Source organism: Trachurus japonicus, chromosome 14 (assembly GCF_045865225.1).
Source record: "Trachurus japonicus isolate A0001 chromosome 14, Traja_1.0".
NCBI classification, from domain to species: domain Eukaryota; kingdom Metazoa; phylum Chordata; class Actinopteri; order Carangiformes; family Carangidae; genus Trachurus; species Trachurus japonicus.
The window spans coordinates 30,816,490-30,835,036 of record NC_140920.1 but is presented as its reverse complement, the minus strand read 5'-3'; positions in this window follow the sequence as shown (position 1 = coordinate 30,835,036).

The window sequence follows — 18,547 nt, the reverse complement described above, 5'->3', positions numbered from 1 at the left end:
ACACACACACACACACACGCACGCACGCACGCACGCACGCACACACACACACACACACACACACACACACACACACACACACACACACACACTCTGTACTGTGGAGCAGATCTGTCTCAGACTCACACACTAAATATTGATCAGTCTGATAACATCACTGTCATCATCAATATTTGAACACAACCCATTTTAGTGCTGATTGATTGATTGTTGTAATGTTTGATGTTGACTTTGTTGATTCAGAATGTAATCATTTGTAGCATCAGCAGTGAACTGATCACCACCATCATCACTGTAGTCACAGTCATAGCTTGGTCAGGTTCAGGAAAAGACAATAATAACAACATGTTTACATTTGTTCTTAGACTGAACAAACAACAGAAACTGCAGCTTCCACACAGGAATCCAACACTGATCCTCTGTGTCATGTTCTGCTGTTTTATTGACCGGTCCATCCTGTCATAGTTACTGTGACCACTGGACCAAATCCACTGTTTTCAATCTGATGCTAAATCTGAAAAGACAAATCTCTGAATCTCTGCTTATTGGGGTTTGATTCTTTTCTTACAGTTACAAACAATAAAACTCTCCAGAGAGAAAATGATCAGATTATAATTTTAAAATGTGACATGGGATTCTTCCTAATATGTCAAACTTGTATAAATGGAAACTTGTCCTGACTCCTCTATGTGCTGTCTGTTTGGTACCAGAAGACACAGAGCATTATGTTTATATGGTGTAAAAGCTTGGGTCATTTCTGGGAACAGGTTGTTGATCTGATGTCTCATGTGAAACTAGGATTTGTTGTGAATTTATCAAATATTACATTGAGTCTTAATACACCCCAAGACAATAGATATATTAAAAACCTAATTCTAACAATTGCAATTTTCAAAAACTGGATAAGATACAAGGACCAACATGAAAGACTTTGTAAGACCAACCGAATGACCATTTTCTTGTCAGAGCTAAACTTTAGGATTAAAATGGACATTCTGTCTGATGAGGTCAAAGGGAAAGCAACCTGGAAACAACTCTTATGAACACTGATGTAAGGAGTGTAGCAACCAAAAACGTAATAACGGCCAATAACGTAATAACAGCCAATAGTGTAATAATTTTGGCCATTTTAAATGTAATAAAGCCAATAATGTAATAATGTGCCAATAATGTAATAAAACTTTTGAGCCAATAACGTAATAACTTTTTGCTGGTAATAACTGGTGTCGATAATGTAATAATACATAAATATGACTGCAGTTCTTGGAAATAAAAGGGTTTTTTTTGCCGTTTTTGTGCAGTTTGCTAATTAAAAATAGGTAAGTGGATGACATAGATGTCATATTTATTCATCCAAGATATGTAGGCTACTATCTTTCACCTCTCTCTCTCTCTCTCTCTCTCTCTCTCTCTCTCTCTCTCTCTCTCACTTCTACCATGCTTAATGATATGTTTGCAAACGGAAGAAGTAAGCATTGTAGGCTATCAACAACCTCCAAGATAACGCTAACCAAACCATCAAGTTGGACAAATGATGGCTAAATATGTTAATTAAAAAAAAATCAATGGTAAAACCAAATCAACGCCATTCCTCCTCCGAGCCATGCTGGGATTATCACATTTAACATTACCTATTCCCAATGGTTTGTCTGAGGCAGGAAGTTATAGATGACTGAAACATAAACTGGCTGGCAGACACCATTCAATACACAAGTTTGGTTATGTTTTGGAGGTTGTTGATAGCCTACAATACTTACTGCAAACATATCATTAAGCACGGTAGAAGTGAGAGAGAGAGAGGTGAAAGATAGTACATCTTGGATGAATAAATATTACGACTATGTCATCCACTATACCTATTTTTGATTAGCAAAAAGTTATTACATTGTCAAAGGTTTTTTTAATACTAGGCCAATAACGTAATAACCAGCCAATAATGTAATAACTTATTACATTATTGGCAAAATGTTATTACGTTATTGGCTCAAAAGTTTTATTACATTATTGGCATGTTATTACATTATTGGCTTTATTACATTTAAAATGGCCAAAATTATTACGTTATTGGCTGTTATTACGTTATTGGCCGTTATTACGTTTTTGGTTGCAACAAGGAGGCTGATTGATTGTTGAGTTTGTATAAAACTCCTGTTCCAGATGATCTTTCAAACTTCTTAAGCTTGATTGCTTTGTTTTTAATGGGAATGTCTTGATTATTTCAATTAAAACAAACAAACAAAAACTACTTGTCCACATGGGTTTTTTTTGGTTTCTCCTGCACATTTGTGATATGTTGTATCTGTTCAGTATATTGTATGTTTGCTTTTGTTGTTGTTCTGCTCTTTTATTGTGCTGTTCTATACGTATTTTTTTGTCTCATGTGCTAATGTTAATAATTAATAATAATAATAAATGTTTGAAACCTACTTGCTGTGAAGAAGAAATCTGACACAGTGAAACTGAACTGAACTGAAAGGATGTAACTTCTCCTTTTTGGACCAACGTTGATGTGAATCTGGACCTTATGTAAAAGTAACAAGTGCTATGATTTTGTACAGTGTATAAAAGACAGATAAAGGTTTCTGAATCAGAATCAGAAAACCTTTATTGTCCCCTGCAAAAAGCAGTGGAAATTCTTCTTTGATGTGAGATGTGCATAGAATAAAAGAAACATAGGTTAAAAACACAGTTTAACATAGAACAAACACACAAATACATACAGTACAGTTCATATAATACAAAATGAGGACATTAAAAAGATTTCATAGTGAGTTCTTGATGATGTTGATAGTGGATGAGATGAATGATTTTGACACTAAGTTTGTCCTTGCTAGAGGGAGCCTATAGCGACGGCCTGAAGGAAAGAGTTGGAATGAGTTGTGGAGTGGATGTAAAGGCTCATGTATGATAGTGGTGGTTTTACGTCTGACTGCCTGTGTGTGGAAGTCTGAGAGGGACGACTGTGTGCTGCCTGTTATTTGATGACGCGTGACAGTTTGGATTTGTGTTTGACAGAAAGAAAGGTGTAACAGGATGAGATGGAAGTTAGAAGTGACTCAGTGAGTGATCTGTAAACAACTGTTAAAATGTCTTTGCTCACATTAAAACTCCTCAGTTTCCTCAGCAAAAAGAGCCGTTGTGTCTTTTTGTAGGCGTGTCCAGAATGGACAGAGAAGGACAGTGTTGTGTCCACCTCAATGCCCAGATAGCTGCTCAACCTCCTCTCCTTTGACCTTTAGTGGCTGCAGTAGTGAGTGGGCGGAGTCAGCAGGTGTCACTCTCCTGCAGCAGCACAGCTCCTTAGTTTTAGAGATGTTAAGCTCTAAGAAGATCTTGTCAATGACAGAGACAAGTGAGGCTACCTGTTGGCCATATGCTGTTAGGCTGTTAGAGTCCGTCAGGTGAGCCACCAAGGCCATGTCATCCTCCTATTTGACAAGTGTCATATTGTCTATGTTGCAGGTTATTGTGTTTGTGTATAGATGGAGAAAAGAATGGGTGATAAGACACAACCTTGTGGGACCCCTGTGTTTCTGATCATGTTGGTGGATCTTTTGCCATTGACCGTTACTGTAGTCTGGCCGTAGAGTCCCAGAGGGGGTTGCCATGTCAATGCGTCTGCAAACCACTGAGGTTGGGGCGGAAGCAAAGTTGTGTTTTGCTTGTGAATCTGGTCCAACTGCATTCCAACAGCACTGGATAATGTTCATACCAAACAGAGGTGGTTCATTTGGGTCACCAGTTATATCCTCAGTGAGTGAGAACTCCCAAGTCAGCCAGTGCCAGGTCACCAACTTTCACATCTATCATGGCGTAGCCTACATAGGGTATCTTGGTCTTGTTTGCTGCCCTTAGCCTTAGCCACGTTAGGTCTCCAACAGGACCTACTTCCTGCATGGGGAAAAAGGCGGTTAAAACAGGTTTCAGACATTAATGTTTTACCATTAAAGGTCAAGTGTTGATGGTTGATTGGCCTATTATGTGGGGGAGTTACCTGTTGCACTGGGGAGGAATTCCTGTTGTATAACCTCATATACCTACTGTGTTCCTTCACCTCCTCCAGGATTTCGTCCTTCATCTCCGCCTTCCAGCCTGCTGTCAGGTTTGAACTTCTATTTTTTCCACTCAGACATTTGATTTTAGTTAGTTCAGATTCTCTGTAACATCCTCCTTATCATTGTCACAATTTTTTCTGGCCTTCATTTATCAGATTTCATCTCTGAGCAGCTCCGTCACAGAGTCCTGCTCACCAGGCCACGCCCGTAATGACTCACCTGAGTGAGTGAGTTGAGTGACAGAGACGGAGGCGAGAGGAGCAGCAGAGAAACTTCCAGGTAACAAGTGTAACTTTGTGTTGGCTTAAAGCTTGTTGTGGATGTGTGGAAGTTCAGAGAAATAAAGAAGCTTTTGTCAAAGTATTTTGATATCAGCTGTCGTCACTTTCTACTGATGACGTAGTTGAGTTTGATTGATGTCGGCCGATGCGTCACAAAGGAAGTCGGTGACAGTGATTTGGTCTCAGACAAACTCTCCAATTGACGGTGGTGGAACTAAAAGCGGACTTTGTGTGTTCGCTACACTCACTACAACTGTCAGAGACTTTCCTGACTTTGCTGAAGGAGAGACACACACTTGCTTCCTGCGCAATGAAAACAACAAGTATTTCCTGTTGAACGAGTTGTTGAGCGAGCTCCAACACGTCAGGCTGTAAAGTGTCAGTGAAACAGTAGAGGGCGCTGCAGAGCTTCTTTTAGCCCCGAGCTAAATGTGGCTGATTCAAGTCCACAAAGGTTCAGTGATGTCAGACTGCTGAGGCCTGTACCACGAAGCAGGATCACTGGCTTAGCGAGTTAACTTCAGGGTTAACCCTGGCTTTCCGTTACCACGAAGCTGGATTCATTCTTACCGAGGTGAGTTACCATGGTAACTTACTCTGAACGGCAAACCTGCTCCGGGGCAGGGTAGCTTTCAGGATTGATCTGAATCCAGTAAAAGGCTCCACCCACCAGCCAATCAGCTGTACGGGAATAATGACACGTGTCCTCTCACCGGTAACCGGAGCTCAGATAGTGAGAAGAGCGTTACGGCTGTAATCTTTTATGATGTTCAGTGTACTCTTATTTTGAAATCCTTGTACCGGGGGTTACTGTTACCACGGAGACGGAAATAAAAGTAGTGAAGCTCCGGACAGAGTTGCGGTGATTGTATCCACTTAAAGCAGAAGTAAGCGATCCGGTCGTTTTGGCTAATGCGGCGTTCCAGGCAGGCTTTTGAAACCGTAAATTACAGCTTCAAGTCACAACTTATGACTTTGTAGCGTTCCAGGCAACCCACTCGTGTTTTTCCGACCTGTTTTACCTGTGAAAGTCACTATAACGGCCACTCGTAACTTCCAACCTGTGAACTCGTACCAGATCGAACTGGTACGACTTCACAGGTCGAAAAAACACGAGTTACGAGTTGCCTTGAACGCACCATAACGTCTTGTCAGCCGATGGAGTTAGCAGCCCCCGCCCTCGTCATGGCTCTATTGGTCCTTGTCCCTGCACACACAGCCCTTCATGCCGTTCTCTCTCCTCATTGAATAAAACTTGTAGGATACGAGAAAAGTTTTCTCCTCGGCTCAGAGCAGAGCAGAGGGACTGAGAGACCCGTGTTTCGGTCCAAACACTCTATGTAAGTGATTGCTGTCGGAAGATATAACTATTTAAGACTTATATTAACACAAAAATATTGCTTACTTCTGCTTTAATGATACGTTATGAAAACACATGAGTCTATCACAACAACGGATGAAAGGATTTTCCATCATAATCACGCTGATTATCCATAAGAGAGGTAGGCTCCCGGTTCTCATGGCCCGTTTTTTTTTTTTTTGAGGGTGTGTGTGTGTGTGTGTGTGTGTGTGTGTGTGTGTGTGTGCCGAGCGGACCCGTCTTATAGAGACACGCGTCTATATGGGACAGGCTTTTATTTAATTCAGAACAAACCTTATGCTCAGCAAAGGTGGAAAATATATAGTCTAATATAATAAAATGGTTCTGTTGTTCCTGTTTAAAAGAGTCAGAATAGAAAGAAAGAATCGGATCCAGAGCAGCATTCATTTACAAGTTTAATCAGCACTGATTACACATACACACACATTTAATAACTCGGGTCGGACCACGACCGCGGGCTTCTCTTTAGGGTCCGGGCAGCTCAGCTGCCAGGACACTATTATTGTATTCCTAGGAATTCTTCTTCTTCTTCTTTAGGGTCCGGGCAGCTAAGCTGCCGGGACCCTATTGTATTCCTAGGAATTCTTTCTTCTTCTTCTTCTTCTTCTTCTTCTTCTTCTTCCTCCAAGGAAGTCATACTTCCCATGGGCGAAAACTCACCAAACTTCACAGAAACATCCAAACCCATGCCAGATTTACTCAACTCCAAGGACATGTGCCCCCCCCCCTCCTAGGGGGGGCACAATAAGCGTTTAAATTTAAAAACTTTAAAAATTCCTACCAAACCAACGGTAGATTCTACAGTTTTGAAACTTGTAGCCCAGATACTGCTGAAACTTTTGTCCACTTAAACTTTCAAATTTTGAAGTCCATCACTCTGTTTTTTTCAATAACTGTAAAACTTTTAACTCATTGAGTGCCAGACCTTTTATAAAATGGTCAGTGCCAGGTGCCAGCGTTTTGGGGCATTCTGAGTAATATGTCAAGACCCAGAGAGTATTTTGTACTATGACTCTGAAAACACCAAACAGCTCAAAGGAAAGAGGAGACTCTCTATTTAACTAGGGAAAAAAACATTTGTTTGTACCTTGTTCCATTCTTGATTTATCTTAAGTTGAATAGAGCCTGGTTGCACCAAAAAGACCACTTTTTTTCTAGAAAGCTGAGAAAAATGCATTTTTGTGAAAGAGAGTCTCTCAAGAAAAACAGTGATTTATCCGTTTTAATTTTGGCTTCAAAAACATGTAAGACGTCTGAAAATTTCATTTCACATGTTTTTTCATTGTACAAAAAAAAAAAAAAAAAACTAAAATACAACAAGTAGGAGTCTTACTCTGCAGAGTGATGCCTGCTCTCCTACTCCTCCTGCAGTTGCTGCCCCCTCACCCTCTCCTAACCCCCTCCTCCCCCCTCCCCTCCTTCTCCTCCCCTCTCCCCTGCTGCATCCCCTCGTCTCTGAAGGAGGGAGGGAGACGTCGTGGCGTCTTCAGCCTCTCTGCTGGACGCGACTCACCGCGCTGATCTCTCGGTTCATCGTCACATCGGTTAGACAGCAACTGGTGAAACTGACTCCGCGATCCGCTTTCGCTTCGGCATTTCGGTGCTGATCATCTAGATGAGTTTACCTTTCCTGCCTCCTCTGATCACTTCATGCTGGAGCTATGCTAATAGCATCCGTGGCTAAGCTTTCCTCCAGCTCCACGTTACACTTGTTCCAGGCTCTGCCCGTCGTTTTCCTCTAGAAATAGAAACTTTTCCCAACTTTTTTATCTCTGTACCGATCGCACTCGTCTTCTCCTTCCTCTTCACTTCTTGCTCTGATCTACAGTCTTCTTCGTTCTACACATCCCAGAAGCCCCAAAATGACTCACAGTGTGCGCAACAGCGTCCCCATTTACCAGCCGCAGAAAAGTGTATTTGACGTATATATACGTCAATGGCACTCAAGCGTTGGATTTTGATTGACGTATATATACGTCAATGGCACTCAATGAGTTAAAATGTATCTCCTCCCACAATTTTTGCTCAATTGACACCAAACTTGCTAGACAGCATCTCCAGACCGACCGTGATTAACCTCTTAATGCACGCCCCTATTTTTCATGTTTTTTGCCATAACGCCATGCCCAAGTTGTGAGCAGCACAGATCCCACATAGTTTAAGATTCAGAGATGTGCCTGGTATCATTGTAAAGGTAACACTCTCAGGATTACTGTTAAAGTGTTTTTTTGATTCTGTGACTTTACTGACAAAAATGGCAAAGGTTAGAATGATTAAATTGTTTCCCCGCCCATAGGTTTGCCTATAGAATGACATGGGTACAGACATTCAGGGACCTCTCAGCAGGCTATAGACACAATTAGGCCACAGCCACAGGTCTTGGCTTCCTGCAGTCCAAATTTCAAGTCAAAAGACCAAAGGAAACCAAAAAAATACAACCACTAAACTCCTGGCGCACAGTATTTTATTTTATTTATTTAAAGGTTTAAGGATCAGGGACATTGCACATTAATAAAAACATTTAAACAAATGTAAACATGCCAGAATTCAATCAGGATAGACCATTTACGACAAGAGAGCCAGGTTTGAAGATGAAGATGAAATTACATTTATTGTGAACAAAATATACTTTACTTAGCGACCGGGGAAGGAGAAGCAGCGGGGCCGTTGAGACGGAGGAGCTGCGGCGGCGGCGGCGGCGGCGCACCTCGGGTGGGAGACGTGGGAAGCTGAATGAAGACGCTCTCCTTTCCCTGGGACTGTTGTCTGTTGGAGACTGTGCTTAAAATATCGCCGCTCGGTTAACCCTCAAAAGGACCGGAATCGTAACCGACATTCTCAGGTGGGCAAACGGGCGCAGAGGAACAATAGCAAACACCATAAAGGTATGAGCAATGGCTGAGAGTTTGCTGAAATGACGCTGGATGACAGGAGAAAGAGAGAACTTTTAAATTTGACGCCAATGACTGATTGGTGGACGAGAAAGAGGATGGCAGACTGTGATTGGTTGAATTATGAGAATGAGGGTGGAGCGAGAGGATAGCGTGAAAACAGGGAAAGGGCTTTGAGGTGTGCTTAAAGAGATAGTCTTCCTGTCTGAATTTTCGCTAAGCTTCATTTAGCCAAAGGCTATTTTGCATCTGTTGTCCCTGGACTGATGTTGAAAGTCACCCTAAAAGAAAATAATACAAAATTTTGGGTTATCAACATACAAATAATACATTCGATAATTAAAAAGCTGAATAGTGGACAAAAGACAGAGAGCTCAGTGGAGGTCCATGCATACACACACAAACTAACATAAAACTGAACTCAAACAGCAGCCGCTACAGACAAAACAGAAGCAACATTAAGCAGCAACACCAACAGAAAAAAAAAAAGTACACAAGACACAATCACATTATACACATTGGACACATTAGAAGCCATGCACAAAAAGCAACAATACTAGACAATTAATACACTGACAGACAGACAATTATACACATTGGACACATTAGAAGCCATGCACAAAAAGCAACAATACTAGACAATTAATACACTGACAGACAACTTGACAAGAAATTTAATGTTCACAGCCTTGACCACTAATTAGCCACTTTTTTAAAAAGTGTTTAAAGGAGGCATAATTTGAAATATTTCTAATATGAGTTGGAATAGAATTCCATTCGCGAGCAGCTCTAATAGAAAATGCAGACTGGCTGAAAGAACTTTTTCTAAATGCGATAACACAGTCTCCTCTAGTTGCACTCCAAGTAGATGTTGATACCATTTTTATAAACTGATTCAATGCTGGAGGCGCACGTCCATGTATGATTTTGTACATAAGACAAGAGTGTGAATATTTAATCAGGTTTTCCCAATTTAACAGCTTGTATTTCAGTAAAATATGACAATGATGATAGTTATTGGATTTCATGTCCAGCACTTTAAAGCCTTTGGAAACCTGACTATATATGGTAAAAATGCTTATATTATATCAAAGTCAAGTGCCTCATTAAGCATCCACAAAAGTCTGAGTGACAATAACTATTCATAACTATTAGAAAACCTTGTTTAAAAACAGCTCATTTTGCTATTGAGGCACTATTGATGCCACTGGTCAGGACAGTGTGGGCGTGGCAGATAACGCTATGATTGACAGCTCCATTGTCATAGCAACACGTCAATGGCGACCGTTAAAAAAAAAAAAAAAAGTCCTCACCGGAGGACGTGCATCGATTGATTGATGCTATTTAGCAGCTAACTAGACTACCAGCTTCGTTTTGGAGCGTCATAACCGTCTTTGGTCGTAGTCTCACAGAAAAAAAGAAGCTTTTAACCGTCACTCATGTCTGTGTGAGCGCCAGGAGGGGCTGACAGACACACACACAGAGACAAGGCAGGTCGCGCTGGAAAGCTAATAAATGCTAAAAGCTAATCGCCAATTTACACACACCCTCCCTCCCTCCCTCCCCTCACCCCCCCAAAAAACCGGCTGTATCGGCTGTATGTAGAGAGGAGTTGTGAGGAGTTGTGGGCACACACACAGACAGACAGACAGACAGACAGACAGACAAGGTAGGTCGCGCTGGAAAGCTAATAAAGGCTAAATGCTGATCGCGGATTTACACCCCCCCACACACACACACACACATAAAAGAAACGGCTGTATCGGCTGCATGTAGAGGAGATGTGAGGAGTTGTGGGCACTGACAGACAGACAGGGCAGGTCGCGCTGGAAAGCTAATGAATGCTAAAAGCTAATCGCCACACACACACAACTCGGGTTGACATGGCTCTGGTTGTGAGGACTTGAGAGGAGTGGAGGAGCGACCGTTAGCAGAACGGTTTTGTTCGCCGCCACTGGGGGGCTGGGTGAGAGAACTGACGTGGCGATTTATGAATGGTTAGGATTTATTGCGTGATAAATCCCAGAGATAACTCCGCCCAATTCAAACCTACTGTACAAAACCTTAAAAGACAAATATTTTCAATTTGGATGGAAACTTTTTTCTAATTATTTTTACATGTTTAATAATATGTACATAAGACCCTAAAATACATGGTTAGGAGGCTTTGGTGGATTTGGGTTTCCAGAGGCTTTAAGGGTTTTTTTGTATAGTGAAAGTATTGGTTTGAGAGCAGTGTTGCTCGCTTGAGACCAAGTAGTCAAACAATATGTTATATGGGACAAGATCATTGAGTGCATGTACATTAATGCTGCCTTGGTTGACATGCAACTGCGGATATGTCTAAAGTTAGACAAATTAAATTTAACGCACTTGGAGACCTTTTTAATATGCTCTTTAAAGGTGAGATTATTATCAATGAGCACACCAAGATATTTGAAATCTGAGACAACACGTAATCTCTCCCCATCTACAACCACCTCAGGTTCTGGACAGTGAATTTTAGTTTTACTGAAAAACATACAGACTGATTTAGAGACATTCAACTGAAGGCAATTTTGATTTAACCATTTTTTTATGTGTTGCATTGAGTCGGTTAACTGATCAGCGACCCGGGCTGTGCTGTTACCATGCATAAAAATGACAGTGTCATCAGCATACATTATGGTGTTAGAATTAGGGCATACAGTTGGCAAATCATTCACGTACATTGAAAATAAAAGCGGACCCAGAATAGATCCCTGGGGAACACCTGCAGCCAAGGAAACAACATCTGACTGATGAGTCTTTATTCGAACAAACTGAGACCTATTTGTTAAGTATGATTGAATCCAGTTGGTAGTGTCTGATGAGAAATTAAATGTGGAGAGTTTACCAAGAAGTATGCCATGATTTATAGTATCAAAGGCTTTCTTCAAATCTAGAAAGACGGCACCAACCACTCCACCTTTATCTAACATTGACTTAATTTTTTCAATGAAGTAGCAATTGGCTGTCTCCGTGGAGTGGTTGGTGCGAAAGCCAAACTGATTTGAATGCAAACTATAGGAACTGGTATTTAAATGATTTATAATTTGTTCAGCAACAAGTTTTTCAACCACTTTGGAAACCACCGGCAAAACACTAATTGGTCTGTAGTTGCAGATGGATTGTTGATCACCACCTTTAAAGATGGGTGAGACAGCAGCTAGTTTCCAAACATCTGGGAAAATTTCCTGAGCAATTGAAAGATTTACAAGTTGTGTAATAGGACATGCCAACGATGCAGAGAGCTCCTTAAGCATAACTGTGTTCATACCAATGACGTCTTTAGCTCTGGATGACCTAAGAGAACCAATTACTCTCCCAACAGGGGCGCACCCCTAAAAGCACCCCTAAAAGCAGTGGATTATAGAACTATACGCCTATCTGCATTGTGTATTTCTATGCGGCGGAGCAGGTGGCGCGCACGTCGGATACACGGGGGTTTATTTATCAGCAACCAAACGTGATGGCGTAGTGCCATACACCGTTGAAAACCTCAGACTATTGGCTAAAAGGTTATCGGCTTCATTTCACGGACAATTTCTATTGGCTCAAGCAGCTGTCAATCAAAGTCACGTTGTCAGTCTCATCGTCACGTGTCCTCATTGGCTTTCGAGACATGTCCCGGCCCATCCTCGCCACCGATTGGCTACTGAGTGGTGTCGTTTGAAGCAGGAAGACCTCACGGATGTAAACATTCAGTCACATGTAGTCACAGATCGCCGTGCAACTCGTAAAATGCGGTAACTGGGCCGGTTTTTGTTTTGATCCGCGTGTATTATGTTACGCATTGGACTAAACACATGGACATATTGAGGAAAATACTTCGGTTAGAAGGAAACGGATTTCATATTTCACAAGCATGGGTACTTGGCAAGCTGTACAAACGGTCTTGTGTCATAAGATGGTCGCTGTAGATCAGCTGTGGATAAAGGGAAGACTTGAAAGGTATGTACGCATCATACGTTAGCTTAGCGGCTAGCCGACCTAACTGCTAATCCTGTTAGGGCTGTGAGCAACCAAAAAAATCATGGGTGGTCTTGAATTGATCGGGGCGATCTAAGCTTTCTAACAATGTATAACATATGCTTAACCTGTTCACGCAGGCCCCCTAGTGGTTGGGACGCCGGCGTCCCAAATCAATAACACATGAACGGCGTCCTTAGTATAACGAAAAGTAGGCATGCTGTAATGAAAACTCCACCAAAGACCTTTTAAGGACACTTTCGGCAACATGTAGAAAAAAAAAGAAGTTTCTAGGTGCTACGGTTTTTTCACAGTCACTGAAAATGTCTCAAACAATATCAGACTACGGCAGCCCACAAGCGACGTCACGTCAACAACGAAGGTGATTTAAACATATATGTACCATCTGTACACCTCTTCTTTCACCACCAAAAAATCGTATACTGTCATATAAACAAAAGCAAAGAACAAAAATGCAGTTTTTACCCCATCAAAGTTTTAAACAAGCCTGCTCACTCAACACAAACAAACCCGGAAGTCATTTTCGAGTGCCGAAAAAGACGGACATTTGTGAATCATAGACCCACTAAAACACTGAATAAAATTACAAGCTTACCCTTTTTTAAAAGCTGAACATGTGCTCGAAAATAATCCATTGATCGATTTTATCCATCGTGACCAGATAATCCACAGCGTGTTACGTAACTCCGCAGTTCTATTACTACTCGCATTCTCCGTCAGACTGCGCACCCGCTTTGCGCAGCTGGCATCGCCTGTCAATCAAAGTCACGGGGGTGAAAACTTTTTGGTCCAATAGCAGAGACTCTAAGGTGTGACCTGATATATAATGATCCCTGATTGGGCAAAGCTTAAGCCTGCACCCAGCTGGTTCATGTGGTTGTCTCTCCCCCTAGTGTCAACAAGTAAGCAATACAAGTCTCCACAAAAAGTGAGTTTTTACTGCCCCAAGTTTAATTAAAATAATAATAAAAGACAAATGAACTATTTCAAATGTCCTTGTTAATTTAAGCCATCACTGGTGGTTGTGGGATGTTTACTTCTGGAGTTATAAAGGAAAATAACAGTATAATACAGGCGAAAATAGGTAAATTCATGTTTGGATGGGTTTTGGACACTAAATATTCATCCCCATTAATTAAATTTTCAAATGGCATTTTACTTATGTAACTGGTGTTCCTAAAAGCCATCAAGTATGTGATTGGCCCCAATAGGTTATCTGTTGGAAAAAAAAAAAATCTCACTAAAATCTTGCAGTGTGCATTTTAGCCAAATTGGACAATTTTGGACAGGTTTTGCACACTGGACATCGCCAAGGGACACTGTTTGGAAAAACTCTATAGTGCCTCAGTAGTTTTACATATCAACCTAAAATTTGGTACACATGTGGACAGGGAGTGTGTGAACCATATATGTAAAATTCAACCTGTTTTATAATTAGGATTTTGATATATCACCTTTTCACCAAAAATTTCAAACTCGTTTTTTTTTTTTCAAAAAAAAAAAAGTTATTTCAGAAGCCCATTTTTTTATGGAATGACTCAATTCAATATGTTATACATATAGGTGTAAAGGGACAAAGGTTGTCTTTCATTTAAGCCATAAACCATAGTTGTGGGATTAGTACTTCTGTGGTTATTAAGCTTTAATTGCAGTGATACAAAAACAGGCGGAAATTGCCAAAAATGGCCTCTGCATGAAGAGGTTAAGGGCTGCTGTTAAAAATGTTCGGGAGTAATTTATGCTAGCGCCACCTTCTGGAGCCGTACCGTGGGCGGTACGGGCGTGCGTTAACTGCACTGAGCCTACAGTGCATGAAAACGTTTGACTGTAAACAGTACTGTAAACATATACCATCAAATTCCTGCTAAATACATTTTCAATCTTCCTGAAAAAAAAGAGAATATTCTGGAGTTGTGGTTGATGAAGTTCAGCAAATATCAGAATTTTATCTCAAAAACTGAATTTTTGAGAACATTTTGAATTCTGCTCTCATGGGAACAACTGCAGTCAATGTGAGAGTGACATTTTTAAACATCAGATTTTCTCTTATGAAGCAAAACACTTATTATTAAAAACAAATCACCAACATTTCCATGCTATCTAGATGCAATTTATGTATTATTAGATTTTTGTTTAGATAACAGAATTTCTGACATTTTGACCATTTTTTTAAATCTGCCTTTACAACAGCTGCCCGGACACTGACTCCTTGAGTCTATTTGAGAAGACACACACCATGTCTCACCTCCAGATAAATAGCTCACTGAGTTAAGAGCTGGTTTGTGGTGCGAGGGGATTTGGGTTCAAGACCCAGCAAGGGTGATGATGATAATGACACATCAAAATGCCAGATGTCCTCATGGTGATATCACAGCAAGCCTCTAAATGATAAAAAAAACAAAACAAATGACTTCCGGTTGACTTCTACATGGAGCAGACGTAGGTCCCGTCAGCTCCCGTTTCTTTTCAATTATCTTATGCACTTATTCGCTTATTGTTGATCCAGTTGGACGTAACGGTTAAACAGTCGACGGGCTCTTCAAATCTACCGATTTATAGCTCCAGCGGCCAGGAAAATGTATACAGAGCGAAAAGAAAAATAACCAACCGTTAAGCTAACAAGCTAACTAACGAGGCAAGATGGCGACAGGTGGTCAACTCACAGCTGAACTCCTCCGTGAAGAACTCCGGCTCTCCCGTGAAGCTATCCTGACAGATTTTAGAGCAGAAGTGTCCTCCCTCCACAAAGAGTTGAGGCAAGAAATCGAAGCTATACGGTCAGAGACATCAACAAGCCTCCATGGCTTGCGCCATGAGATGGGAGAGGAGATGAATAAACTTCGGCAGGAGCAAGCCCAGATGGTCACCGAACAAAACGACATGGCACACAGCCTCACCGACGCTCAAGACCGCATTCAGCAACTGGAGCGCCTCGAGGAATCGAATGCGAAAGAGCTGAAACGGCTGAAGGAGAAATGTTTTGATCTCGAGAGCCGCAGTCGTCGCCAAAATTTAAGGTTTGTCGGCATCCCGGAGGGGGCGGAAGGTGCGAGCCCCACAAAGTTCATGGCGGAGTTAATTCCTGAAGTCCTGGGAGCCGAGAACTTTCCCTCCTCGGTGGAGATAGACCGAGCCCATCGCTCACTAGCGCCGAAACCGAAAAAAGGAGCACGACCAAGAGCATTCATCGTTCGGCTGCATTACTATGCACAAAAGGAAAAAATCGTGGGTCTCGCTAAAGGGAAGAGCCCCCTCACCTACCGGGGCACACCGATACACATCTACCCAGACCTGCCGGCTGAGGTGAGCAAGCTCCGGGCTACTTTTACTGGGATAAAGGCAAAGCTCCGGGAAGCGAAGATCGATTACAGCCTCTACTTTCCGGCGGTTCTCGTTCTCAACCTGAATGGCGTCCGGCATACTTTCAACTCCCCACAAGAAGCTGAAGATTTTTACAACGCGAAGATATCCCCGCAGCAGGAGGGATGACTCATCTCTCCCGTTTTTCGCCGGCGGCGGCACGGACCATAACCTGAGATTAACAGCGGCTGGACTTCCACGAGTCTGACGGTCTGCAGATAGTGTTCTTGTTCACCTTTTTTTTTTAATCATTATTATTTGATCTACAGATGCCGGTAATAACTGTCATCCACCTGGAATATCCAGCGGTAAGACTGTAACCTCACCATCACTCAGTGCTGATACCCGTTAAGTGGTTTGGGACTAATCCGTTATAACGTTACCCTTCTGGCAAAGTTGTCTCCTCAGAGTTTATCCTGGTTCATTTTTAGAAACAGCATTTTGAAGTTTAGGTGTGTGTCACTGTTTCCATTCCTACCATATTTGAATCTAACTCTGCGAAATGTTTTGGAATAGCAATAACTTGAAGGCTGTGTAAACTTTAAAAAAAAAAGGGAGGGGAAAAAAAAAAAAAAAAGAGTGTAACATTTATCTCTAAGTTAAAGGGAGCTAAACCTAGGTGGTTTAAGCTGAGTATTTCAGCATCCCGGTGCAGTAGCACCATGTTAAAGTTGAGGAAAATGTGGGTTTTGTACACCTTTCAGTTGGGGAAAGGTACGGGAGGGAGGTTGGGTTTATCTTTATATGTGTCACTCAGTGGTTGTTACGACAGTTGCAGTTTTATTTGTGTATTGTGTAATGTGGCTATGTTGGTATGTCGAGAGCCAAAAGGGGATGGCTAGTGCAGTTAACACAGGGGAAAGCCTAGCCCAGTTTGCCACCTGGAATGCAAAAGGACTAAATAGTGCTGTGAAGAGAAGTAGAGTTTTAACACATCTAAAAAAATTAAAGGTGGATATTGTGTTTCTTCAAGAGACCCACTTGAGAAATCAAGATCATGGCCGCTTACATAAGGGCTGGGTGGGCCAAGTATATCATTCCTCCTTTCAGTCTAAATCTAGGGGAGCTGCGATCTTAATAGGCAAAACAACTCCTTTTGTTTGTTCTCATTCGTTCTCTGACAGGCAAGGCAGGTTTGTGATTGTAGAGGGAAAGCTATATAATGTCCCCCTGGTCTTGGTTTGTACATACGCTCCCAATATTGATGATGCCCAATTTTTTTTATCATTGTGGTCTTCAATTCCAAATCTAAACTCACACCATTTAATTATGGGGGGAGATTTCAATTGCGTTTTAAACCCAAACTTAGACAGATCTTCCCAAATTCCCCGACCACCTTCTAGGGCAGCAGAAAGCATTAAATCTTTTCTTGAGGATTATGGTGTTGCGGATCCTTGGCGGTTTAATAATCCAAATACTCGCTGCTTCTCCTTTTTCTCCCCAGTCCACCAATCGTATTCGCGAATTGACTACTTTCTTATTGATCGAAAACTCTTGTCGCATGTGAGACACTGCGAATACAAAGCAATTGTAATTTCGGACCACGCCCCCCATATACTACAACTAGCTTTTCAACATAAATCAGGAGCTGCCACCTGGCGATTCAATAACTTATTACTAAAGGATAATGCTTTTGTTTCATTCATCTCTACCCAGATAGAGCAATTTGTTTCTATTAATAATAATGGAGAGGTCTCGAAGGGGACACTTTGGGAAGCTCTTAAAGCTTACATTCGTGGGCAGATAATTTCTTATAGTGCATCCTCCAACCGATCCCGCCTTCAACGTCTGTCAGAGATATTAGAGGAAATACAAAAAATTGATCGTCAACATGCTGAAACACCATCGCCTGATCTTTACAACAAAAGGATTTCCCTACAGTCAGAATTTGACCTCCTCTCCACTGATGAATCAGCTAAATTATTATTGCAGACTAGACATAGATTATATGAACAGGGTGAGAAGGCTGGGCGTTTACTGGCTCAACAGATCCGCCGATCAGCTGCATCCCGTCTTATAACGGAGATTCGCTCAAATACAGGTGAAATACTTACTGACCAACAGGAAATTAACAATGTATTTAAATCTTTTTACACAAACCTATACACCTCGGAATCTAAAGGTGACCATAGATTAATAGATGATTTCCTAAACAAATTACAAATTCCAACAGTAGAAGCAAGTCAGAAGGCTAATCTTGAAGAGCCTTTCTCTCCTACTGATTTAGAACTTGCAATAAAAAATATGCAGGGCTCCAAAACTCCTGGCCCCGATGGCTTCACCGCTGAATTCTTCAAAGTTTTTTCCAAATTAATCTCACCTGTGTTACTTGAAGCCTTTAATGAGGCCTTTATTACAAAAACTCTGGCCCCTACCTTTTATCAGGCATCTATATCAGTTTTATTAAAGGAGGGCAAAGACCCAAAGGAACCAGGATCTTATCGACCCATTAGCCTTTTAAACGTGGATACCAAGTTATTAGCCAAGATGCTTGCCACCCGACTGGAAGGGGTTCTCCCGTCAATTATAGCACCAGACCAAACTGGGTTCATTAAAAATCGCTTCTTG